The 27330-nt window shown below is 43.4% G+C and overlaps 1 protein-coding gene across 5 annotated transcripts in view; it reads left to right on the top strand.

Moving 5' to 3' along the window:
* The first annotated feature begins 342 nt into the window (after positions 1-342).
* Positions 343-27330, top strand: part of ACSL3 (acyl-CoA synthetase long chain family member 3) — a 67338-nt gene continuing 40350 nt past the window's right edge. Inside the window, exons 1-3 of one of the 5 annotated variants that reach the window (XM_066344951.1) lie at positions 343-595; positions 24648-24706; positions 25576-25743. The gene's annotated coding sequence lies outside the window, so the exon portion shown is untranslated. Of the gene's footprint in view, positions 611-24647; positions 24707-25575; positions 25744-27330 lie in introns of all 5 variants that reach the window. The other 4 variants (XM_066344949.1, XM_066344953.1, XM_066344954.1 and 1 more) reach the window with 4 other exon arrangements.

The following is a 27330-nucleotide window of genomic DNA, read 5'->3' on the forward strand; positions in this document are numbered from 1 at the left end:
GGGTGGGAGTGTGGGTCTGTTCCCCTAGGAGGGACGGCCCTTTCTGCAGACCCAGCGGGAGCCGCCTCCGTGCCGTCCAAGTCCGGCCGCAGCGCCCAGCTCCCCGGCTCCCGCCGCCGCAGTGCCGTCCCCCTCGGGCCGACCCCGTCTCCGCCCCGCGGCGGCTGCGGCTGGGTCCCGTCCGCCGCGGCTCGGCGGAATGACCCGTAGTAACCCCGCTCCGCCCCGGGCCGCCGTGCCGCGCTCCCCGGCCGGGATTCGATAGGCCCAGCCCCGCACGCGCCACCGCCGGCGGGCCAATAGGCGGCGGCCTCTCTGCATAGGCAACGAGCGCCGGCCGGGGGAGCGCGTCCCGGGCGCTTCGGCTCAACAGACGCTGGGGTGCCGGCGCCGGGGAGCGGCGCTGCAGTTGTCGCCGCGGCCGGGGCTGGACGAGGCGGCGACAGCGGCCGGGACAGCACACAGCCGCCCCCTCGCAGTGCGGCCGCGGCGGCTGCTCCCGGGTTTCCCCGAGGCGGCGCGGGACGCGAGCGCTGTGCGGCGCAGCCGGGCCTGCGCGGGCCCGAGGCCGCGGAACCCGAGCCCCGGCGTCGTGGTGAGTGCTGCGCCCGTTGTGGAGGCGGCGGGGGCCGGGTGGCGGGGCGGCGTCCGCGTGCGGCCGGGCTGGGCCCGAGGGCGGCCCCGGACTGGGGAGGAACGTGGCCGAGCCTGGCCCCGGGGCTGTGCGCGCCGGCCCGCGGCGTGGGGACACGCTGCCGGGCAGAGTGGGAGGCGCCGCGGTGGGGTCCGGGAAGCGGGTGACGTGGGGCCTCGGCCGAGCGCCCACGTGAGCGGGGGGAACCGCGGCCGGAGACGCGGCGCTGTCCGGGGGAGGAAGGATGCACGGGGTCTCCCGGCGCCCGGGGGCGGGCCGGGTGGGGTGCGGGCCGGCAGCCTGGATTTGACGGGCTCTGACGCGGACCCCGGGAGGACAGAGCCCTTGAGGGTAGGTGGTGGGGAGGTGGGGGTGTCCTCCTTGCCACAGGGTGTGAGAAGAAATGGGGTGAGGGAGGTGGGGCGACCTAGGTGTTTGCTCCGGCCACAGTCTGCGGTGGTGGGACTGGCGTTAAGACTGACTGATGTTGTGGGGTCGAGAGAGAGTTGGTTTACTTTTTCCCTAAGTGCGTCTTAATTACACACCAGTGACAGAATGTGTAGTAGCACCGAGGGCGTGCTCACTACCAGCCATCCCGGGGGTAGGTGTTATCAGGCCCGTTTCATAGATGAGGGACTGGAGGCAGTGAGTCATTTATTGAACTGGTTTGCCCGGTCTGGTTTTCAAAGATGTGCTCTCAGCTACTGTATATATGGCCCCTCAAAAATAGAAAGGTAGGAACAACGTCTTTAAAATTTTATATCTCTATATATCTATATATATCTATATATATCTATCTATATATATCTATATATAGATATATATATATATGGAAGCAAGAGAGGGAATAGGCCTTGTGAAAGTGTTTGCAGGTGAATAAAGTGATAAATAGCTGTCACTTACTGCACCATTATTACATTCTAGGCACTGTACTGAGTTTTATGCATGGTGCCTTTGTATTGTTAACAACCCTCTAGGGCGGTGGTTATTCCCTTTTTACAGCTGCAGAAACTGCAGTCTGGACACATGAACTCGTCCCAGATGACAGCAAGTGAGAAGAGAAGCTGGGATTCAGAGCATCCTGTCTAACCATTACATTATGCTGCTTCTCCTTGGTGGCTGGCTAAATAGTTGCCACGTGGGTTTTGGGTGGCCAGGAGCACAATGGTTTGGTGATCCCGTCTTTCACCATCATCACAACCTTTTCTGTTTCCCCTGAGAGTCCTCAGAGTTGAAGGGTGCTGCTGAATTGGTCCTGAAGTGTTTCAGAAGGTTATTACCGGGCAGAGGTGTGACGTGGGAGTCTGTTGCACAGACTTTATTCTTTTGTTTTCTGGCATCTTCCTGTGCACTTCTCACCCTGAGGGATGAGGAAAGCCTTCTGTAGTTGCTCTGGCATTTTCTTGTCAGACTTTTCCTGGTTTCGTTCTTCTACAGAAAGGGTTGGTTCTGTAGGACGGCAGTGTGGTTTGGGTGTAAGGCAGAGAGCTCCATTCTCTGTCTTTGGGTTTCTGTTCTAGGTTTTGTAAGCATTTGCACTGGGTTTTTAGAGAGAGAGAGAGACAGACAGATAGACACATCAGTTTGCTGTTCCACTTATTTATTCATTCTTTGATTGATTCTTGTATGTGCCCTGACCCGGGATTGAACTCACAACTTTGGCATATCCAGGTGATGCTCTAACCAACTGAGCTACCTGGGCAGGGCTGGACTGGATGATTTAATAGTCTGTGAGTCTGAAATGTCCTTCTTGAAGAAATGCAAGATAAAAGAAATAAAGGATGGACAAATTTTGGGGGAAATTAGGCCCTGTCTGGTTTGGGGGCATCAGATCTGAAAGCCTTAAGTCTTACTGCTTATGTGCATCTCTGCTATCTGGTCTGCTTTAATGATTAGTTCATTCCTCATTCAGTTAGTTGCTCAGCTAGAGCCTTTTAATTCCTCTTGTATGTCAGGTGCTGGGGTACAGCAGTGAACAGAATTGGTGTGATCCTTGACCTCACTGAGGAAACTAGAACACCAATATGAAGCAAATCAATATGCAAATAAACATAATTACTGTATTTCCTCATGTATGAGACAGACCCTTTTTCGAAAAATTTGGAGCCTAAAAACTAGGTGCGTATTATACAGTGGCTGTAGATTTTGTCACTTGCATTTCCTGCTTTTTCATGCTTGTTGAGAAGTGGTCTGAATTTTACGATGAATACAACTTGAGTTCAGTAACTTTATGTAATACATTTTTTTCAAATTGCTGGCTCCAAAATTAAGGTGTGTCTTATACATGGGGAAATATGGTACAAGTTAGGGTGTTCATACAAGGAAAAGTAGTTTGTGAATGAAGATTAGAATGGGGATTTTTTTTTCTGATTTTTTAATTTATTGATTTAGAGAGAAAGGGGGAGGAGTGGGAAGCACCAATTCATAGTAATTGCTTCTTGTATGTGCCTTGACAGGGCAAGCCCAGGCTTTCGAAATGGTGACCTCAGCATTCCAGGTCGACGCTTTACCCACTGTGCCACCACAGGTCAGGCTATAATGAGGTCTGTGATTTAGATGGAAATCTAGTCTAGGCAGTTTTTTGAACTGATACGATGAGATTTTACTAGAATGACAATCTTGCATTCTGAGGCTATATAATTAAATGGACCTCGTGAGTTTGAGAACTTTTGACCAGCCTTTCACTTCACAGTGTTCCTAATCAGAATGTCACTCAGCGCAAGATATGAAAATGAGAGAGGGAGCTTTTCAAGTAGTCATTCTGCCTGCTTCCTGGGTACTTAACGCTTAAATATCCCTGCAATGCACAAGTTTTCCTCTCTCAAAAGGGGCCAATGGGAAGCAGGAATCTTTATGTGGGATTTGGACTTGAGGGTGGAATTTGGATGTTTTCAGCGAAGCCCGGACCAAAAAGGCAACATATTTTCTAACTTTATTATTATTATTTTTAAATTTATTTATTCATTTTAGAGAAGAGAGACAGACAGAGAGAGAGAGAGAGAGAGAGAGAGAAGGGGGGAGGAGCAGGAAGCATCAACTCCCACATGTGCCTTGACCAGGCAAGCCCAGGGTTTTGAACCGGCAACCTCAGTGTTCCAGGTTGACGCTTTATCGACGGCGCCACCACAGGTCTGGAGTATTTTCTAACTTTAGATAAGCAACACATAATCATCAAAATTATCCAGTATGGTTTACACTTTACACCCTAGGAGATAAAAATGATGGTATGATTTGGGATATACAAGCTGTGAAATATGTGAACATTTCAGTTGAACATGTATTAAGCCATACAGTAATTCACTGCAGCCCACTTACTGAAGGCCGTCTGCATGCAGAACGCTGGGCTAGGTGTGCCACGTGGAATAAATAAACATGAACTTGAGAAAGTCCTTGCTTTCAAGGTTTCTGTTTAATGAATACTAATACTCAGATTTAAGTTTTTTTTTTTCTCCTTTTTTCAAAGTACTATCCTGTTAGCCTGTTTAATTCTCTTAAGAGCCTTATATCATAAGCAGAAATACCAAGAGAACGGAGATTTGGAGGTAAAATCTCAGGTAATTAATAGTATAGGGGAGGGAGAAGATGTCAAGCGGTTGCTCGTTTCTCCTGTTGTTGTCGTTGGTATGCAGTTGATGGCTGAAACCTGGCATGGGTGAGACTGCCCATGGAGAGGCTAGACTAAGAAGAGGAGGCGGCCATGGACAGAGGTGGGGAGAGGAGGCCGAGCTTGCAGAGGGGACTGGCGGAGTGGCCCGGGAAGTGAGAGGACAGCCAGAAGCTGGTGTCCCTGCAGCCGAGGGCGGAAGCAGTTAACACTGTGGGCCCTGCCTGTGGGAGGAAAACCTAGTACCATCCATTGGATTTAGTGGCTCCGGAGAGGTGTGAGTTGAGAGACAGGCTGGATACGGATGAGAACAGTGTTAGCACAGAGTTCCTGTGGGCGGAGGGATACTGCATATGTCCTACAGGAGACAAATTCCTATTAAGCTCGGCCCAGCTTGAGTTGAGTCTTTAGAACACCTTACTTACTACGGGTATTTCTTTTCTCTTCCTTTCTTCTTCCTCTCTCCTTTGATACACCAAAATGTGTACCTGTTTAATACATACAATTTGCTGAGTTTGGACATGTGTGCACCTGTGCTTCATCACCATGATCCAGACATGCTCACCACCTCCAGGTTTCCTGGTGCCTCTTTTTGTTTGTTTCTCTGACCTTCAGCAGCAGTCCTTTGGTAAGTAGTAGGAAGGTATTCTGATTCTGGTGTGTGAGCAAACCGAATACATCAATGAAAGCCTCCGTCATTGAAAGGGGGCTGGGAGAGATTAATCACTAAGGACCGAGGATTCAAGCTGTGTGAAGAAGATGCATACAAGATGTGGTTAATACTGAGTGAGCAACGCAGAGGACAGAGTAGCCAGGGACAGGTCAGCCGAGCAAAAGGAGGCATAGGTTGCATTTAAAGGAAGAGTTGAGTTTGAGGAAGGTACTCAAACGTGGATGTCCAGGGCCGTTGGGGAAGGCAGGAATTGATAGGTGACATTGAGGTATCAGTTGTTTTGGGGATAGGGAAGCTGTGAGGATAGATTGCATCCCAGGAGGGAAGACAAACAGAGATTGGGAGGACAAACAGGGAAGTCCGGGCATAAACTCATTTATTTATTGATTCCTTCAACTCAGAAAGTAATTGTTGAGTTAATGGAAGGTCCTAGGAATGAAAAAGGTCCTAGACTGAGCAGCCAGCTAGTGAAGCGAACCATGCAGACTCGGAGTTGTTACAGGAAGGGTATTTGGGGTCTGGCCCAAGTTGTTTATAATCTGCTGCTGTGACTGTCGGGGTGGCACTTAATGCAGTGTGGCACTGTGCAGAGCAGGCCTGGTAGTGTGGCATTGTCCTGGCCCCTTAGCCTGTCTGGAGCTATTTCTTTGTTGGTAATACTTTCTTGCTCAACAAAGCTGTGATCTGCCTCTTGATCAGTGTTTTTTTTTTTTTTTTTTTTTTTTACAGGGACAGAGAGAGTCAGAGAGAGGGATAGATAGGGACAGACAGACAGGAACGGAGAGAGTTGAGAAGCATCAATCATTAGTTTTTCATTGCGCGTTGCAACACCTTAGTTGTTCATTGATTGCTTTCTCATATGTGCCTTGACCGCGGGCCTTCAGCAAACCAAGTAACCCCTTGCTTGAGCCAACGACCTTGGGTCCAAGCTGGTGAGCTTTGCTCAAACCAGATGAGCCTGCGCTCAAGCTAACGACCTAGGGGTCTCTAACCTGGGTCCTCCGCATCCCAGTCCGACGCTCTATCCACTGCGCCACCGCCTGGTCAGGCTATTCTTGTTCTTTTACCTCCCTTTCTACCGCTTTATTTTACTTGGCTCAGGCTTTTTGTTATCTGTGCCTTATTTCTTTCTTAGGTTTCTTTGAAATTTTATTAGTTAGCTTTGTGCATTTCCCACTTTGTGTTCATTGATGTGTTTATTACTTAGAATTCACTGGGGTACTTGCTTGGGTTTTATTAGATACTAACTACCCTGCTGCATAGTCTTAACCTTTTAAATCGTATTTTAATTCAAAATTGATTTTTTAAAAATTTTTTTAAGGGAGAGGAGGGGAGATAGTGAGACACCCCCCTGCATGCATCCCTACGGGGATCCACGTGGGAACCCTGAGGCCAATATTCCAGTCATCGGAGTTATTTTTAGTGCCTGAGGCTGAAGTGCTTGAACCAACAGAGCTATCCTCAGCACCCGGGGCGACCCAATGGAGCCACTGGCTGCAGGAGGGTTAGAAGGAGAACAGGGAGTGAGAGGGGGGAGAAGCAGATGGTCACTTCTCCTGTGTGCCCTGACCTGGATTCGAAACAGGATGTCCATACGCCAGGCCAACAATCTATCACTGAGCCACTGACCAGGGCCCCAAATTGACTTTATAAGTATAACTTTATTTTTCTGCATCAACATCTTTGGATTTTAAAATATTCAGTGTTATTTTGGCCAGAATTGTAAACAGTTTTTATTTTAACCACAATATTTTCTTTATTTTTATTGGGATTGTAGTGATCCTCATTCTGGACCTTGACTTTGGCCTTTTTACTGTGAAACTAAAACAACCAGAAACCTCTTCCCCTTGGAGACTGACTTGATCGTTGAGTTTGATCCCTTCTGTTTGGGGAGAAGGGTGGGGTAGTTACCTTCTTTCTAAGATGAAGCAAAGAGTTTATTTTAGTTCCATAGAAAACCAGAATGGACTAGAATGAATTAATCTTAGAACTTTAGTTGTTATAATTTTAATATAAACAGAATTAATATTAATTGAAACTATAACACACGGACCATATGCAGGGAATCATTTTTTACATATCCATAATTAGTGTTTCCCGAAGTCATTTTCCTTTTCTATAGCTTTCCATATTGCTCATGTGTTAGTTAGAGTCTAAGAATTTGTAGTCATCATTTACTCTGGAACTTGGTCTGACTTATATAGGTGATGCCGGCTTAGACAGCATAGCTAGCCTTCTTTAGAAATTCAAGATGTGCCCTTGCCTGTTGGCTCAGTGGTAAAGCGTTGGCCTGGCGTGTGGATGTTCCAGGTTCGGTTCTGGTCAGGGCACACAGGAAAAGTGACCATCTGCTTCTCCCCCCCTCCCCCCTTCTCTCTCTCTCTCTCTCTCCCCCCCCCCCCCCCCTTCCACAGCCATGGCTCGATTGATTCTAGTGCATCAGCCCAGGTGCTGAGGAAGGGTCCATGGAACCTCCTCCTTATTTGCTAAAAATAGCTCGATTACCAGCATGGCTCTAGTTGAGCAGAGCATGGGCCCCAGATGGGTGGATCCCAATCAGGGCACCTGTGGGAGTCTGTTTCTATCTCCCCTCCTCTCACTTGGAAAAGATGGAAAAAAATCAAAATATTTACTCTGTATGTTACTTTCTGAGGCATAAAAAGCATACCCGCTCTCCACCAGCATTTTGAGGTGGGAGGGTTATGGAGGCACGGGCTGGGGCGGCTGGGAGCACGGTCAGAGAGGCAGGGTGAGGAGAGATGGTGTGGTCAGAGGGCTGACACAGGGCTTGAGCTTTGTGAGGACACTGGTGCTGGATTCCCAAATCTGGTTCTACCTCACTCTAGTTTTGTGACCACAACAAATGACTTAAGCTCTGAGTTTCAGTTTCTTTGGGGTAAGGATGACATCTCAGAGGGTACGTGTGCTCCGGGGTGTGCATGCAGCCATCTCTGGGTGCTGGAAGAAAATGGTAGAAATTTTATTTTTTATCTTCAAAAGTTTCTATAGCTCATGCATGATGTGTGGCATTTATAATATGCTAGAACAGTAGTACATACACACAATATTGCAGGCACACATGCTAGGAATGCCCGCAGTTTTTACTGACAGGGGCTTGTTCGTGACCCTTAGAGTTTTGAGAAGGTGAGCAAGTAGGTAAAAGCGGGGCCCATGCTTGGAGGCCTGTGAGTGGGGGGCAGCTTTAGAGATCAATTAGGTTTGGGATGGGGTCGAAGAGCTTGGCTTACTTGGCTCTGAGAAAGGAATTGGAAGGTGTTGGATTTAGGGAGCATGTCTTGGCAAGTTCATTTGAAAACCGGTGGGCATAATAAAACTGGCATGTGCAATGATTTGAATTACTTTGTGAAAGTCTTAAATTGTGTTCTTGCACTATATCATGTGTTAGAAGGTTACATGGTAGAAGTTTGGGTGGGACATAACCCAGAAACATGAGTCCGAACAGGGATTTGCTCTGATGTATGTATTATTTATCCACAGATAACCTGGACTTAACTGTATGTGTGTTCAAGTTAGTAATGTTTGTTTATATTGTATGATAGCAGAGGACAGATATGTTAACTAAAGGTGATTATTTTGTTCCTTGTTCATTTCAAATTGCTTTATAAAATAAAAATTGTTTTTTTTTAGGTAAGTCTAAAACATTATGTGTTTCTCTTGAGCTCCGTTTGGAAGGAGAACTGCGTGTCATGGGTCCCTCCACTGCAGACAGCTCTGGGAGGGCAGGATGTTTGTGCTGCAGTCACTGATTCTCACCCGCTGCCTGGCATGTAGATGGCGCTCGTGCTTGGTGCATGAACCAGTCTTTGCATCTCTGCCATCTAGCACCACAGTGCCCATGTCATACTCAGTAAAAGTCGTTAAATTGAATGGAGAGATTTGAGCATAATACCAGAAAGGTTTTGGAAGGCCAACAACCTGCCATCAAAATGACTAGTATGCACTTATCAGTGGGAGCTCAGGAATTCTCTAAGAGTAGACTTACTGTTGATAAAATATGTATTTGAATAGCTAGCAGGTTGAGTAATATATTACAGATATAATTTTAAAATGATGTGATTAAGAAGGCAAAGTATGATGGATTGTCTTAGGCCAGACCAGCGGCTTGTTGTACTTTAATATCATAACCACTTGTCACCTACTCTATAGCCTCTGCCACGTCTGGCAATGTCCGTATCCACCCTCATATCTGTCTTTGGATTCCAGACACTGCTCTTGGCTTCTTGACTTTTCTTAGCTGGATTTTATAGTCTGTCCTTAATCCCTGTATCTTATAAGTGAATATATAATTGACTCTTGAACAACTGGGCTGGGGGAATGTTCGAGGTCCTTCCTGTACAGTTGAAAATCTTACTACTTAAATAATTTTTTTTTTTTTTTTTGTATTTTTCTGAAGCTGGAAACGGGGAGAGACAGTCAGACAGACTCCCGCATGCGCCCGACCGGGATCCACCCGGCACGCCCACCAGGGGCAACGCTCTGCCCACCAGGGGGCGATGCTCTGCCCCCCCGGGGGGTCGCTCTGCCGTGGCCAGAGCCACTCTAGCGCCTGGGGCAGAGGCCAAGGAGCCATCCCCAGCGCCCGGGCCATCCTTGCTCCAATGGAGCCTTGGCTGCAGGAGGGGAAGAGAGAGACAGAGAGGAAGGAGGGGGTGGGGGGGTGGAGAAGCAAATGGGCGCTTTTCCTGTGTGCCCTGGCCGGGAATCGAACCCGGGTCCCCCGCACGCCAGGCCAACACTCTACCACTGAGCCAACCGGCCAGGGCCTTAAATAATTTTTTAAAATTTATTGATTTGAGAGGAACAATTGATTGACAGAGAAACATCAATTTGTTGGTCCACTTATTTATTCATTTGTTGATTGATTCTTGTATGAGTTCTGATGGGAATTGAACCCGCATTCTTGGCATATAGGGACGATATAGCCAACTGAGCTACCCAGCAAGGGCCTCTTGTAACTTTTGACTCCTTTTAACTACTTTTAAGTAGTTAGTAAACTTAACTGCTAATAGTCTACTATTGACCAGAGGTCTTACCAATAACATAAACAGTCTATATATATGTTGTATGTATTATATACTGTATTCTTACAATAAAGTAAGGTAGAGAAAAGAAAATGCTATTTTAAGAAAACCACAGGAAAGAAAAAAACATTTGTTATACTGTATGTATTTATTGAAAAAGTCCACATGTAAGCGGCCTTGCTCATTTTGTACCTATGCTATTTTTGAGGCGTTTTATGGTTTTGATGATAATATGGACAGAATCAGCGATGTCTCTTAACATCTACATCTTCAGCTCTGTCCGGAGCCCCAGTGCTGTACTCTAACAGTATTCTCACTGTCTGTTCTGGTCGTTCCCACACTCTCGGCCCTCTGCTGTGTGCACTCGCGTGTGTATGGGCAAGTATGTCCTTAGTTTTCTCATCCTCAAATTTTATTAGCTAATCTGATGATGTTTTCTTCCTGGTAAACTTTTGGATTAATATACCAAGTAATCATAGAAAGCAAACAAGTAACCAAGTCTTAGTAGAATTTTGTGATTGGGATTGTATTGGGTTTAGAGGTTAATTTTAGTGGAATTATATTTATTTTTTCTCTCAGAAACAAGCCTGTCTTTTATGTGTATATGTAGGTCTTACAGTATCTTTCTGTATCATTTTATACACACATGTTTAAGGTGTGTGCACATTAGTGTTTTAAAGTTGCTTTCACTATTGTGACTAAGATCTTTTCCCTTTCCACTTTTTAACTGGTTATTAGCACAGGGTCCTTGGGTTACGACAGTCTCAACATAAAATGTTTTGAGTTTATGATGCTCGCTCCCATGAACACTTAAAAAAACTGAGATGTGTTTTGGCTTATGCTGTTAGCGTGGTACTGAGGGACTACACGGGCACACGAGCCTGGTTGCACGGGGGGAAGAATACGCAGTGACGCAGCACATGGGTGAGGGAGGTGGAGTCCCCCAGTTCGCTTACCTACGCCGTTTGGGCTGTTGAAAGCACAAGTGTTCGTTTGTGTTGCTTTGGCGACAGTTTGGCTCTTATCATGGCTCCTATATTTATGTCCTTTTCCTTTTTCTGTGGCTTAGTTGTGTTTTTATGTTCTAGATTATGATTTTACAACTGTGTAAGAGTAGGTAAGTGACTTAGGGTAGGCCAGGGGTCGGCAAACTCATTAGTCAACAGAGCCAAATATCGACAGTACAACAATTGAAATTTATTTTGAGAGCCAAATTTTTTAAACGTAAACTATATAGGTGGGTACATTCCTTATTGAGGTAGCGCCCACACGTGGTATTTTGTGGAAGAGCCGCACTCAAGGGGCCAAAGAGCCGCATGTGGCTTGTGAGCTGCAGTTTGCTGACCAGGGCCCTAGGCTGTGTTTATTTAGACTTAAACTAAAATTCAGGTTATGTCACTGTCGTAGGAATGGAACTGTGTCATAACCCGAGGACCCCCTGTAGTATGGAGGAAAATACCAGTTTTTATTATGTACCTAATACTGAGATATCTTAGTGAATTTTTCTTCTGGTTGGGTAGTTCAGAGTTCCTTTGGGTTTTTCTTTTCTTGTCAGCCAATTATCTGCAAACAATGATGATTTTGTGTGTCCTTTTCCAGTATTCCTACCCCTCATTTCTCTTCCTCATCGTTGCATTGGCTGTCCAGAAGAAGTGCAGTCAGAGCCACAAATGTGAACCACAGGTGTAACTGACAATTTTTAGTAGGCACTGACAAGGAGAAAATTCTGAGATGTCCTAAATTAAATTACAGTGGCCAGAGGGTGGAAGGAAGGGACAAGAAGGGTTAATCAGTTAACAACTCTAGGGCAGAACCAACCAAAGACTGCTCACACTCTGAGTGTGTGTTGGCATTTGAGATCACCTTCCAGGTGTCTGTTTCCACGGTTATCTAAAGGGGCAGATACTTCCTCACAGGCCACGCTGCTCCCCTCCTGCTGGCCCCGTTTCATGGCACTGTCCCTTTTGTCGCTCGCCAGTGTCCAGTCTCTCTGAGCGCTGCGTGGCAGGCAGACGCGCCCCCCCCCCCCCCCCCAGCCATGCCGCTGCTGGTTTAGACTTCGTGCTCTGAACTCGGCTTGCTTTTCTTTCTTGCTGGCAGTGGCCTAATAAATCTTTCCTTTTAAGAAGACTTTCAGTGTGGAAGTTAAAATTTTAGTTTAAGAGGCTATTAAATAAAGTAAAAAGAAGCAGGTAACTTTAATATATTTTATTTAATTCAGTATATTTGAAATATTATTTCAACATATAATCAATGAAAAATTAATGAGATGCTTTACATGCTGTGTCTTTGCAATTCTGTGTATACTTTACATTTAGAGCACATCTTAATTAGGACAAGCCACACTAAAGAAGTGTCCAGTAGCTACATGTGGCTGGAGCTGGAGGGCTGGAGTGTTTCGTATGGTCATAGCTGGCTCCTTGTCTTGTTCCTAACTGTAATGAAACTAGCCTTTAGTATAATCTTTGCTGTTGGCTTCTGATAAATACATCTACTTTTTTTTAAGTTATAGGAATTTTATTTTGTTCCTAAGTGAGAAAATCCTTTCAAAGTTAATTGATATTTACTTAAATACTTAAAAAAAAACCCTGACACGATCACGTGACATATTTCCTTGTAAAATATTAAAATATAGAGAATGACAATAATAGGGTCCTATGGTATAATACAGAGATATATTTGGTCTCTGTCCTTATTGTTGGAACAGAGCCCCTCAGTCCTCTGAGTTTCCTTACAGGAGTGTCTTGGGTCGGGCTGTGGATGTCACCTTCCTCCCCTCCAAGAGCACCTTCAGGAAGCAGGGTCTCTGGTTGCCCTCTGTGAACAGGACTCCTCAAATTGTTGTGTTCTGCTAAGAGATTGCCTTTGTGTGAGCTAAACAAAGAAAATAAGTCTTTTTTTTAATATCACATTTGAGTTTATGCTAAGGAAGTGACTTTGTCTGGGGTTTCGGGGTAGCCTCAGGTTGGGGCTGGTCACCCAAAACACCCAGTGATGAGAGGATTTGAACTTCACCCCTCCCCCCCACAGACCTCCTGTAAGGAGCGAGGAGGGGCTGGAGCTGGAGCGCTGTAAAGCAGTCTGCCTCCAGGTTGGTGGCCTTGGCCAGGTGTGGAAGGTGGGACTGTACCCTAGAGAGGGTTCGGGAGCTCTTTTGCGCCCCTTCGTCCCCGACCCCTTGCCCTGTGACATCTCTTCCATTTGTACCTAAACTGTAATCTTCATAATAATCCAGTAAACGTAAATAGTGTTCCTGAGTTCTGTGGGTCATTCTAACAAATTACGGAACATGAAGAGGGGGTTGTGGGAACCTCTGATTAATAGCTGGCAGGAAGGGGACTTGCGACCAGTAAGTAGGGAACAGTCTTGTGGACTGAACCCCTAACCTGTGGTATGATCAAGTCTAAGTTTCAAAAATCTTATCAAAGAAATATATGCACACACGGAGGACTTTTAAACAGTAATTTCTTAGCAGAGTGATACAGAATTTCATCCTCTGTCTGGATTTTGGTTCTGATACATCTTCCTGTCTGGTTTTTTCATTAAATTCTTGACATTGGTACTAGATTAAACATTGCAAAATAGATATGATTATGCCATTGTCCTGTGTAAAAAGCTGGATGGCTCCTCAGAGACCTGGACAGTGTCATAGATTGGTGGCTTGAAACAGGAGAAATTTATTCTCTTACAATTAATAAAATCGCATTAATGGGCTGAAAAAGGTGTTGGGTGAGGCCGCGGTCCCCCAGAGGCTCCAGGAGAACCTGTTTTTGCCCGTCAGCGTCTGTGACTGCTGTGTGGCGGCGTGCTGCCGTCCCAGCACCTTCCAGTCTCCTTCTCCTCGTGTGTCAGATCTCCCATGCCTCCCACATACACGGACACTGTGGTGGCATTAGGCCCGTCAGGTAACCCAGAATCGTCTCCTTATCTCAAAACCCTTAATTTAATCACATCTGCAAGGACCCGTTCCCCAAATAAGGCAACATTTATGGGCTCCAAAGATTGGGGCCCTGATACCTTTGGGGTCATTGATCAGCCTACTGCAAGTAGTTAATGTCTTAAATTGCCCTTTTCTTGAATATCTCTGTATTTTTACAGAAACTGTTATTACTGCCTACAGTTCCCTTTCTCCTTGGCTCAAAGTATATGGATCCAGTCAACTCATCATGGTCAATCTGTTTTGATTTTCTCTTCCCCTCTTAGACGAAGCACTGCATTTGCCTTTTTCCTTAATATATTCTATGTACTTCTCTATAGCTTTGACATGTCAAAATCATGCTTGCCTCTGCTACTGGAGGAGGAACTTTTGAGGACTATGAAATGAGAGTCCTTACATATGGAGCTGCACAGGTAGGCATGTAGTACATATCTGTGCAGGAGATTCAGCATTTATTGAGGGCCAATTAAATACTAGAACCTGTCATGTTGGACCACTTAATTAACAAAACAAAGCAGGGTAAAGTCAGTGTATGTGCCAGAGTTTCTCCAGGGCAAATCTGTCAGAAGGGATTTCCTAGGTCATGGAATTCACATTTATGCTTTTGCTGGAGGCTTTAAAGTGGCTTCCCTGCCCTAGTAATGGCAAGAGCTGTCTCGCTTCCTATACCTAGCCAGTACTTGGGATTATTTTTTGCAGTAAAAAAATTTGATGGGGAAAATGATATTGTTTTAATTTGCATTTCTTTGATAACTACTGAGGTTGGCCATTTTTTAAAATTTTATTTTATTTTATTTATTTATTTTTTACAGAGACAGAGAGTGAGTCAGAGAGAGGGATAGACAGGGACAGACAGACAGGAACGGAGAGAGATGAGAAGCATCAATCATTAGTTTTTCATTGGTTGCAACACCTTAGTTGTTCATTGATTGCCTTCCCATATGTGCCCTGACCACGGGCCTCCAGCAGACCGAGCAACCCCTTGCTGGAGCCAGCGACCTTGGGTTCAAGCTCGTGGGCTCTTGCTCAAACCAGATGAGCCCGTGCTCAAGCTGGCGACCTCGGGGTCTCGAACCTGGGTTCTCGGCATCCCAGTCCGATGCGCTATCCACTGCGCCACCGCCTGGTCAGGCAGGTTGGCCATTTTTTTCACAGTTAATGGATGTTAGGATTTTTATTTTTTCTGTGAATATACGTGGCCCATTTTTTCCTTTTGTATTTTCTATTATTTTTTTATAAATCTGTTATGGATATGTTATAGATGTTATGGCTATGAATTCTTTATGTTCTCATTTCTGAATTAGGATGCTGGCACAAGGAATATAAAATACATTTATAGTATTTTTCCCCTTGGATGGACAGACTGATAGATGAATAAATGAGCGAACTTGTCTAGAGCCATAGCTACTGAGAAACAGCTAGGTTAGGGCCTGTTTTTGTTTGTTTTTTTTCTTTATTTCTTCTCATTTAATTAATTGTGTTTACATAGATTCTACGGTCACCCCGAATGCATCCCCTCTCCCCCGTTTCCCTCAACATCTCCCTTGTCCCCCTCCCTACAGCGCCCTCCCCCCTTCCCTTCAGGTTTATCCCATCCTCTCATCCCCTTTCCCTCTGTCCTCTTTTCCTCTGGTCCCTTTGATCCCTCCTCTGTCTCAATTCCGTTCCTCAGTTCTCATTATTCCTTGGATTCCTCAAATGAGTGAGGTCATATGGTATTTTTCTTTCTCTGCCTGGCTTATTTCACTCAACATAATAATTTCCAGGTCCCTCCATATTGTTGCAAAAGGTAATATTTCCTTCTTTTTCATAGCCCCATAGTATTCCATTGTATATATGTACCACAGCTTTTTAATCCACTGACGGACACTTGGGCTGTTTCCAGATCTTCGCTGTTGTGAACAATGCTGCCATAAACATGGGGGTGCATTTCTTTTTTTAGTTGGTGATATGGTGTCCTTGGGATATATTCCTATAAGTGGAATGACTGGGTCAAAGGGCAGTTCCATTTCTAATTTTTTGAGGAATCTCCATACTGTTTTCCATAGAGGCTGCACCAGTCTGCATTCCCACCAGCAGTGCAGGAGGGTTCCCTTTTCTCCACATCCTTGCCAGCACTTATTCTGTGTTGTTTGTTGATGAGCGCCATTCTGACTGGTGTGAGGTGATATCTCATTGTGGTTTTAATATGCATTTCTCTAATGATTAGTGATGTTGAACATGTTTTCATTTGTCTATTGGCCATCTGTATGTCCTCTTTGGAGAAGTGTCTAGGGCCTGTTTTTAAGTATATCTTTTGGCTGCCTTCCATGGGATGAGGAAATTAATGAGGTAGTGGTGTGCTGAATTTTGACTCAAAATATTTAACTGTTCTCTACTTACTGGCTTTGTTCGTTTAGGCTGATGTTTGTACATTTAAAAAAATTGTTGACAGCTAACTACCTGCTTCTCAAGTGACTGAGGAAATCGTTGAGATAATGTAGAAAAGTGTTAAACAGTGAAATACTGTTTGTACATATTAGTAATTCTTGACCATCATCCTAATGAGTGAATAAACTCAATATACTTAAAACAAGTTTTTTTTAAAAAGCAGACTTTATTTATTTATTTTTTTGATTAATTTTAATGGGGTGACATTGATAACATTGTCTTCCGTCACCTTCTAACTGGTTTTCTTTGTGTCCCTCCCCTCCCCTACCCCCCCCCTCCCACCCTGTAACCCCCACATTCTTGTTCATGTCTCTGAGTCTCATTTTTATGTCCCACTTATGTATGGAATCATATAGTTCTTAGTTTTTTCTGATTTACTTATTTCGCTCAGTATAATGTTATCAAGGTCCATCCATGTTGTTGTAAAAGATCCGATGTCATCATTTCTTATGGCTGAGTAGTATTCCATAGTATATATGTGCCAAAGCTTTTTAATCCACTCGTCCTCTGATGGACACTTGGGCTGTTTCCAGATCTTTGCTATTGTGAACAATGCTGCCATAAACATGGGGGTGCATTTCTTCTTTTGAAACAGTGCTATGGTATTCTTGGGGTATATTCCTAACAGTGGTATAGCTGGGCCAAAAGGCAGTTCGATTTTTAATTTCTTGAGGAATCTCCATACTGTTTTCCACAGTGACTGCACTGGTCTGCATTCCCACCAGCAGTGCAGGAGGGTTCCCTTTTCTCCACATCCTCGCCAGCACTTATTCTGTGTTGTTTTGTTGATGAGCGCCATTCTGACTGGTGTGAGGTGATATCTCATTGTGGTTTTAATTTGCATTTCTCTAATGATTAGTGATGTTGAGCATTTTTTCATATGCCTGTTGGCCATCTGTATGTCCTCTTTGGAGAAGTGTCTATTCATTTCTTTTGCCCATTTTTGGATTGGATTGTTTGTGTTCCTGGTATTAAGTTTTACAAGTTCTTTATAAATTTTGGTTATTAACCCCTTATCAGATGCATTGTCAAATATATTCTCCCATTGTGTAGTTTGTCTTTTTATTGTGTTCTGATTGTCTTTAGCTGTGCAGAAGCTTTTTAGTTTGAAAAAGTCCCATTTGTTTATCCTGTCTTTTGTTTCACTTGCCTGTGGAGACAAATCGGCAAATATATTGCTGCGACAGATGTCAGAGAGCTTACTGCCTATGTTTTCTTCTAAGATGCTTATGGTTTTACGGCTTACATTTAAGTCTTTTATCCATTTTGAGTTTATTTTTGTGAATGGTGTAAGTTGGTGGTCTAGTTTCATTTTTTTGCAGGTAGCTGTTCAATTTTCCCAACACCATTTATTGAAGAGGCTGTCTTTACTCCAATGTATCCTCTTACCTCCTTTGTCAAATATCAGTTCTCCATAAAAGTGTGGGTTTATTTCTGGTTTCTCAGTTCTGTTCCATTGATCTATATGCCTGTTCTTATGCCAGTACCAGGCTGTTTTGAGTACAATGGCCTTATAATATAACTTGATATCCGTAAGTGTGATACCTCCCGCTTTATTCTTCCTTTTCAAGATTGCAGAGGCTATTTGTGTTCTCTTTTGATGCCATATAAATTTTTGGAATATATGTTCTATGTCTTTGAAGTAAGTCATTGGTACTTTAATCGGTATTACATTGAATTTATAAATTGCTTTGGGTAATATAGACATTTTAATGATGTTTATTCTTTCTAACCATAATCATGGTATATGCCTCCACTTGTTTATATCTTCCCTGATTTCTTTTATCAATGTTTTATAATTTTTCGAGTACAAGTCTTTAATCTCCCTGGTTAAATTTATTCCTAGGTACTTATTTTTTTGGTTGCAGTGGTAAAGGGGATTGATTCCTTAATTTCTCTTTCTGACAGTTCATTGTTGGTGTATAAAAATGCCTCTGATTTCTGAGTATTGATTTTATATCCTGCCACCTTTCATTTATCAGGTCTAGTAGTTTTTTGATTGTGACTTTAGGATTTTCTATATACAATATCATATCATCTGCAAATAATGATAGTTTTACTTATTCTTTTCCAATTTGGATGCCTTTTATTTCTTCTACTTGTCTGACTGCTGTAGCTAGGACTTTCAGAACTATGTTGAATAAGAGTGGTAAAAGGGGGCACCCCTGCCTTGTTCCTGATCTTAAGGGCATTGCTTTTAATTTTTGCCCATTGAGTATGATGTTGGCTGTGGGTTTGTCACAGATGGCTTTTATCATGTTGAGGTATGTTCCCTGTATTCCCACTTTGCTGAGAGTTTTGATCATGAATGGGTGCTGGATTTTATCAAATGCTTTTTCTGCATCTACTGAAATTATCATGTGGTTTTTCTCCTTTCTTTTGTTTATGTGATGAATCACATTGATTGATTTGTGAATATTGTACCAGCCTTGCCTCCCAAGGATAAATCCCACTTGATCATGGTGTATGATTTTTTTCATATATTGCTGGATCCGGTTTGCTAATATTTTGTTGAGGATTTTTGCATCTAAATCCATCAGGGATATTGGCCTATAATTTTCTTTTTTTGTGTTGTCTTTGCCTGGTTTTGGAATTAGAATTATGCTCGCCTAATAAAAGGAGCTAGGAAGTCTTCCTTCCTCTTGAATTTTTTTAAATAGCTTGAGAAGGATAGGAGTTAGTTCTTCTTTGAATATTTGGTAGAATTCACTTGTGAAGCCATCAGGCCCAGGACTTTTCTTTTTTGGGAGTTTTTGATAACTGTTTCGATCTCATTTGTTGTAATCGGTCTGTTTAGGTTTTCTGATTCTTCCAGATTAATTTTTGGAACAATATATGTTTCAAGGAATTTGTCCATTTCATCTAGGTTCTCTAGTTTTTTGGCGTATAGTTCTTCATAGTATTTTCTTACAATATTTTGTATTTCTGTTGTGTCAGCTGTTATTTCTCCACTCTCATTTCTAATTTTATTTATTTGAGTCCTCTATTTTTTTTTCTTGGTGAGTCTGGTTAAAGGTTCATCAATCTTGTTTACCTTTTCAAAGAACCAGCTCCTGGTTTCATTGATCCTCTGTATTGTTTCTTTAGCCTCTATGTCATTTATTTCTGCTCTGATGTTTATTATTTCCTTCCTTCTACTAGCTCTGGGCTTTACTTGCTGTTCTTTTTCTAGTTCTTTTAGATGTAGGGTCAAGTTGTTTATTTGAGCTTTTTCTAGCTTCTTGAGGTATGCCTGTAATGCTGTGAACTTCCCTCTCAGGACTGCTTTTGCTGTGTCCCATAAATTTGAGTTGATGTATGCTCATTATCATTTGTTTCTAGGAATTTTTAAAATTTCTTCTTTGATCTCCTTGTTTACCCATTTGTTATTTAATAACATGCTATTTAGTTTCCAAGTGTTTGAGTATTTTTCAGTTTTTCTGTTATGGTTGATTTCTAGTTTCATGCCATTGTGATCAGATAAAGTGTTCGATATGATTTCAATCTTCTTAAATTTGTTAAGACCGCTTTTGTGCCCTAATGTGGTCTATTCTACAAAATGTACCATGAGCGCTTGAAAAGAATGTATATTCTGCTGTTTTAGGGTGAAAGGTTCTAAAGATATCTATTAAATCGAGTTGATCTAATATGTCTTTTAAGTCTGCTGTTTGTTAATTTTCTTTCTTGAGGATCTATCTAATGATGTTAATGGGGTATTGAAATCCCCTACTATTATAGTATTGCTGTTGATCTTGCCCTTTAAATCCATCAAAGTCTGCTTTATATATTTAGGTGCACCTATATTAAGTGCGTAGATATTTATAACGGTTATATCTTCCTTTTGGGTTGTTCCCTTTATCATTATGTAGTGACCTTCTTTATCTCTAAGTATAGTCTTTGTTTTAAAGTCCATTTTGTCTGATATAAGTATTGCTACCCCAGCTTTTTTTTTCATTTCCATTTGCCTGAAATATTTTTTTCCATCCCTTTATCTTCAGTCTTTGTGCATCTTTTGATTTAAGGTGTGTCTCTTGTAGACAGCATATGTATGGGTCCTGTTTTCTGATCTATGCAGCTACCCTATGTCTTTTGATCGGATCATTTAATCCATTTACATTTAAGGTTATTATTGATATGTAATTGTTTATTGCCATTATATTCTTTAAAACTGTATTCCTCTTTTGCTATATTCTTTTTCTCCTTTGATCTGTTTACAACTGGTCCCTTAGCATCTCTTGCAGCCTTGGTTTGGTTGTAGTGAATTTCTTGAGGGTTTTTTTTTGTGTGTAAAGCTTTTTATTTCTCCTTCTATTTTAAATGATAGCCTTGCTGGATAAAGTAGTCTTGGTTGTAGGCTCTTGTTCTGCATTACTTTGAATATTTCTTGCCATTCCCTTTTGGCCTCAAGTATTTCTGTTGAGAAGTCAGAAGTCATCCTTACGGGGGCTCCTTTGTAGGTGATAGTCTTTTTTTGTCTAGCACCTTAATATTTTCTCTTTATCACTTAGCTTTGGTATTTTAATTATGATATGTCTTGGTGTTGATTTCTTTGGATTTCTCTTTAATGGAGTTCTCTGTGCTTCCTGAACATGAGGGATGTTTTCCTGCCTTAATTGAGGGAAGTTTTCAGCTATGATATGCTTGAACAAAGTCTCTATCTCTTGTTCTTTCTCTTCTTCTTCAGGAACCCCTATGATGCGGATGTTATTTCTCTTCATGTTGTCACAGAGCTCTCTAAGAGTTTCCTCAGACTTTTTGAGTCTCTTTTCTTTTTTCTGCTCTGCTTCCGTGTCCTCTAACTCGCTGATTCGATTCTCCGTTTCATCCATCCTGCTTTTAATTCCTTCCATTGTGTTCTTTATTTCAGATACTGTATTTGTCATTTCTGACTGATTCTTTTTTATTATTTCAATGTCCTTTTTTATAGTTGCTATCTCTTTATTTAGGTGTTCGTAATGACCATCTATTGTTGTTCTAATATCTTTGAGCATCCTAACAATCGTTATTTTAAACTCTGCATCTGGTAATTTGGTTATATCTGATTCATGCAGGTCCTTTTCTGGGGATTTCTCTTGGTTCATTTGTGTTGCATTTCGTTGCCTTCGTATTTTCTCTGTGTAAAGGAAAGTTTTGGCCTCTGGAGTCTACTGGGTATGGCCTCTGTTCCTGTTAGATTCAGGAAGGTGTGCTGAGACTGCCAGAGTGTAACTATTGAAGGAGCCGGAACAGGGAGGTGCTGATAGAGCCCCTGTGAGGCTGAGAACAAAGAAGATCAGCACAAAGGAAGACAAACGTTTGCATTCCATTGGTCAGAGACCCTTATCAGAAGTTTATGTTTGAAATTCGCCACTAAGCTAAACCCAGCCCCTGTTCCTATGCTGCGTGCAACCCCCTTAGCGAATAGGTAACTGCCACATCTGCTTCTGTAAATAGTTGCTTACTTAGGATATATAAGGACCTGGCTGTGAGCTCCAGGGGCGACTCATTTGCATCTCCCTGTGAGTAAGGCGTCTCCGGACATCTGGGGAGTTCGCCCCTGCGCATGTTAAACTTGACCAATAAAGTATGATCTAAGCTCCTGAAAGTCTCCGACGTTTGTTCTCGTACCCGGTGGATCCAACATTCCCTAGGTATGGTCTGTCTGCAGGCCCGCCACCCCCTCTGCTGCTGCTGCCTAGGGCTTTTGGGTATGTGCGTTGCTGGTGCCTGCCCACTGGGGCTGTTGCTGTGGTTTCCACCTCTCCTTCACGGGAGTGGCTGTGATTATGTGCTTGGGTGCACACGTGAGCCCAGGGGTGGCCACCTGGCTTCCGCTCCTGCCAACAGAACCACGCCTCCACGTCCCGCCGCCACCCGCCCTCCAGCGAGTCCTCAGCGTGGGTGCGGGCGCTGCAGCTCAGACCCTACTACTCACTACTGTAGACCCGAAAGCTCCCTCCTTCTAAGCAACTCTGCTCTCAGAGCCACGGGAGAGCTTGTTTGGCTGGTGTCCTGCTTCCCTTTGCTGGTATTGCTGTTTCCGGGGGGAAATATTCATTTCAGATTTGGGGAGTGACTTGTCCCAGGTGTTAGGGTGGCTGTCTCCCAAAATGTTTCTCCCTGTGCCTCCTAGATTACACTCTCTTCTTGCTACTCTGGTCCTCTCTTCTCTCCCCGTCCCCGGAACCCCGGGTAAGTGGTTGTGAGAGAGGTTTTCTGCGCAGTCCCTTTAAGAAGAATCCTGGGTCTGAGAAATCAGACTCTTTCTCACAAACAGTATCCTGACTTGTTTCCAGCTAAATACTGTCCTACGCCTCTTCTGGGCTCTGGGGCTGCAGGCTGGGGCTTTGTTCCTGGGACTCAGGACCCTCCCCTCTCTGCTAAACACCCTTCCGCCACGTGAGTCTCTCCTGGCTGCTGATCGCTCCGGGGAGCTGGGCAGCCCTTTCTACATTTCTGCTTTTCCTACTTTTTTTTTTTTCATTTTTCTGAAGCTGGAAATGGGGAGGCAGTCAGACAGACTCCCGCATGCGCCCAACCGGGATCCACCCAGCACGCCCACCAGGGGTGAGGCTCTGCCCACCAGGGGGCGATGCTCTACCACTCCGGGGCGTTGCTCTATTGCACCCAATGCCATTCTAGCACCTGAGGCAGAGGCCACAGAGCTATCCTCAGTGCCTGGGCCATCTTTGCTCCAATGGAGCCTCGGCTGCGGGAGGGGAAGAGAGAGACAGAGAGGAAGGAGAGGGGGCGGGGTGGCAAAGCAGATGGGCGCTTCTCCTGTGTGCCCTAGCCGGGAATCGAACCCGGGACTCCTGCACACCAGGCTGATGCTCTACCGCTGAGCCAATCGGCCAGGGCCCAGATGATACTTCTTAAAATTATTTTGTAATCCACTTTGGTTCTGGGAAGTGGATGTTGGTATGTCCTCCTACTCCAGCGCCATCTTGTCTTCCTGCAGCAGACTTTATTTTTTGAGAGCAGTGTCAGGTTCACAGTAAGACTGAGCAGAAGATTGAAGTTTCCCGGATACTGCTGCCCTCACGTCTGCATGACCTACACTATCAGCATCCCACACCGGAGGCCTATGTACATTTATTACCGTTGGGGAGTCCACATTGTGTATACATTCATTTATCACTGAGAGTCCTTAGTTTACAACAGGTTCACTCTTGGTGTTGTACATCCATGGGTTTTGAGAAACGTGATGATGTGTATCTACCGTTTTAATTTTAATATCATGTAGAGTAGTTCCTCTGCCTTTGAAATCCTGTGCTCCGCCGATTTATCTCAGTTTCCCCTTCGCCTTGGCAGCCTTTGGCTGTCTCCATGTTCTCAGTCACCTTGCCTTTTCCAGGATGTCCTATAGTTGAAATATACAGTGTGTAGCCTTTTCAGATTGACTTCTTTCACTAGTAGTCTGCGTTTAAGGTTCCTCTGTGTGTTTTCATGACTTGATAGCTCATTTCTTCTTGGCATTGTCTGCGTGTACAGGGTTTATCCAGTCACCTACTCAAGGACATCTTGGTTATTGTTATGTTTTGGTAATTATGAATAAAGCTGCTGTGCACATTAGTGTGCAGTGTTTCCTGGAGGAAATTTTTGACTCATTTGGGTAAATTTCAAAGAGCTCAATTGCTGGGTCATATGGTGAGGGTATGTTTAGTCTAAAACACTGCCAGACTGTCTTCAGAAGTGGTCGCACCATTTTACATTCCCACCAGCAGTGAAGGAGAGTTTCTGTTGTTCTGCCTTCTTGCCAGCATTTGGGCTGTTACATTTGTGTTGCGGAGTTTGGCCATTCTACTGGTCACTTTTTATTTATTTATTTACTTATTTTTTTGACAGAGAGAGAGAGAGTCAGAGAGAGGGACAGACAGGAACGGAGAGAGATGAGAAGCATCAATCATCAGTTTTTCGTTGTGACACCTTAGCTGTTCATTGATTGCTTTCTCATATGTATCTTGACCGTGGGGCTACAGCAGACCGAGTAACCCCTTGCTCGAGCCAGCGACCTTGGGTCCAAGCTGATGAGCTTTGCTCAAACCAGATGAGCCCGCACTCAAGCTGGCGACCTTGGGGGTCTCGAACCCGGGTCCTCCGCATCCCAGTCCAACGCTCTATCCACTGCACCACTGCCTGGTCAGGTGGCCATTCTAATAGGTGTGTATTGATACATACTATTCTCCTTTTGGTGAAAAGCTGCATGATAAAATGTCATTTGATAGTGTGCTAGATGGTGTTTTTAGAAAACAACAAATTTTTCTGTGAGTTTTGGAAGTAGAAAAGTCTCCAGGAAAAGGTTGATGTTTGGCTCTGATTAACCAGTGTGAGTAGTAATGCTTGTCTTCATGTGTTTATCTTGACAGGTTATTGAAATAAAGGTGTGTATCTTGAAGACTCTAGCACCTCCTACCATTGTCACCTGGTAAAATGTTTTAATTGCAATATATTTTTAAAATAATTTAAAACAATGTTTATTTTGTTGATTTTAGAGGGAGAGGAAGGGGAGGGAGAGAAAGAGGGGGGGTTCATAAATCTGCTCCTGTCTGTGCCCTGACTGGGGATCGAACTGGCGACTTCTGTGCTTCCGGCCAGGGCCAAAATATTTTATATTAGGCATAAAATGTATTAAATCAAATTGTGGCTAAACTAAAAAAAAAAACATTTCCATTTTGTGATTGTGAAATTATGAAGTTATGAGATGGTAGCTTTCATACTCATTTTAATTCCATGCAAACCCATTGGAACATTAAACTATGTTATTCAGCAATATCATTTACCTTCCTTTCCTCAATTTTAATTTCATTATGTACCTGGAAGAGTTTGAACTCAGTAGTCTCTTTATTTTGCAAAGTTTAGCACTAATTAGACTTGTATTACTGTGAATGTTATTTTAAATTCCTAACTGAACATTCTAACAGAAGCAGGTTCAGGGTAGGAAAGGGGAACAGGTGTTTCGTTAACCTGAGGCAGATCCTGCATGTAAATTATAGTTGTCATGGGTGAAATAGAGCCCAGTTTTATTCTCTCCTTCTGAAGTGAATTCGAGTTTGTGAAATTTGGGGGCAAGAATTTAGGATCAAGCAACCTGAAAGATTTTTAGCATTTGGAGAAGCGAAAGTAAATTGGGACAGAATTATTATAAGGAGTAGTCCACGGTGGTAAAGTGCTTTGAGAATATAAATCAATAAATGTAATTTTATCTACTTTATCTATTAGAATCACGATTGTTGACATTTCTGTTTTTGAAATCATTTCAAAATCTTTGCCCACCTTGCCACTTCGGTAAGGCAGACGTGCATTTCTGTGCACATCCGAGATGACCGTCTGTAAGTGAAGTCGGTGTGCTGGAGAAGTAGACCTGCCTTGCCCGTCAATGTGCCTTCACTGGATTGTAGACGTTTCTTTCCGTCTTCCTGAGTGATGAACTTGGCCAAACGAGGAGTGCTGTGAAGTGACTAAGTAAATACTGTACATTGGAACACAGTACTTTCTCTGTGAATTTCTTTTAGTGATTAATGGGTTAGGGAAACCCCAAACCTTGAAATCTAGCCAAGAATGGATCAACAAAGTTTAGATTTACAATGGAGTTGATATTGTAAATATAATCTACTGCATATTAAACAATAGGTATGGCATTTATATAGATGTAATTAGTATTACCTTTATAAAGGGCCTGGTAGATTGGGGTAGTAGGTGAAGTCATTTTGGAGGTTAGTACATATACTTAGGGGGGAAAGGGAGGCTGTGCATGTTAATAAAGTACTATGGCAAAGTGACAGAGGTCACTTTCTCATCATTGCCTAGATGCAAGCATGCATCCAAAAGGAAAAGAAATTTGTGTTTTATCTTGGTTACCTATATTATAGAGTAAAGGGAATTTCATGGACTGTTTGAGGGACCCCGTGTCTTGAAGTCTAAAATTTAGAACTCTTTCTTTTCACATTTGTGAACTGCCCATATTTGGAAGCCCTGTGACTTAGGAAATGATGGAAAAACCGAACTGATTCACAGGTGTGCTTGTCCTTTATGTAGTTGTTAGATGGAAGTCTTTTATACTCCTTAAAAAATCTAGAGAAGTGATTATCTTTTATCTTTCTTTCTTCCTTTTTTTAATTATGTGAGATGCAGTAAGACAGAGACAGACTCCTGCATGCACCCCGACTGGATCCATCTGACAACCTCCCTACTGGGTGATGCTCTGCCTATCTAGGGCTGCTGCCCCATTGCTCAGCAACAGAGCTATATAAGTGCCTGAGGAGAGGCCATGGAGCTATCCTCAGCACCGGGGGCCAACTTGCTCAAACAGAGCCATGGCTGTGGGAGGTGAAAAGAGAGAGAAAGAGAGAGAAAAAGGGGGAGCAGTGGAGAAGCAGATGGTTGCTTCTTCTGTGCGCCTGGACTGGGAATCAAACGTAGGACTTCCATATTCCAGGCCAACGCTCTACCACTGAACCAACTGTCCAGGGCTGAGAAGTGAATTTTGATACAGTTTTTTATTTTTACAGAGATAGAGAGAGAGTCAGAGAGAGGGATAGATAGGGACAGACAGATAGGAATGGAGAGAGATGAGAAGCATCAATCATCAGTTTTTGTTGCAACACCTTAGTTGTTTATTGATTGCTTTCTCATATGTGCCTTGACCGTGAGCCTTCAGCAGACTGAGTAACCCCTTACTCGAGCCAGTGACCTTGGGTTCAAGCTGGTGAGCTTTGCTCAAACCATATGAGCCCTTGCTCAAGCTGGCGACCTCGGGGTCTCAAACCTGGATCCTCTGCATCCCAGTCTGACGTTCTACCCACTGCGCCACCACCTGGTCAGGCTTGATAAGTTTTATTTTAATGCTGTTAGTAGTTCATCTAAAAATGATTATGTAGAATTTAAAAATAGACAAATTAACAAATAGAATTGTGTATGAATAAATTTAGACTCATTATCATAATTATTATGTCGTGTTTTAAGTTTGTTAGAGGTCACAGTAAGTCAGTAAGCTTATTCTCTTATTTTTTTCTTAATGTTCAATTATATTCATTAAACAAAAGCATATTC

Source organism: Saccopteryx leptura, chromosome 7 (assembly GCF_036850995.1).
Source record: "Saccopteryx leptura isolate mSacLep1 chromosome 7, mSacLep1_pri_phased_curated, whole genome shotgun sequence".
NCBI lineage: Eukaryota > Metazoa > Chordata > Mammalia > Chiroptera > Emballonuridae > Saccopteryx > Saccopteryx leptura.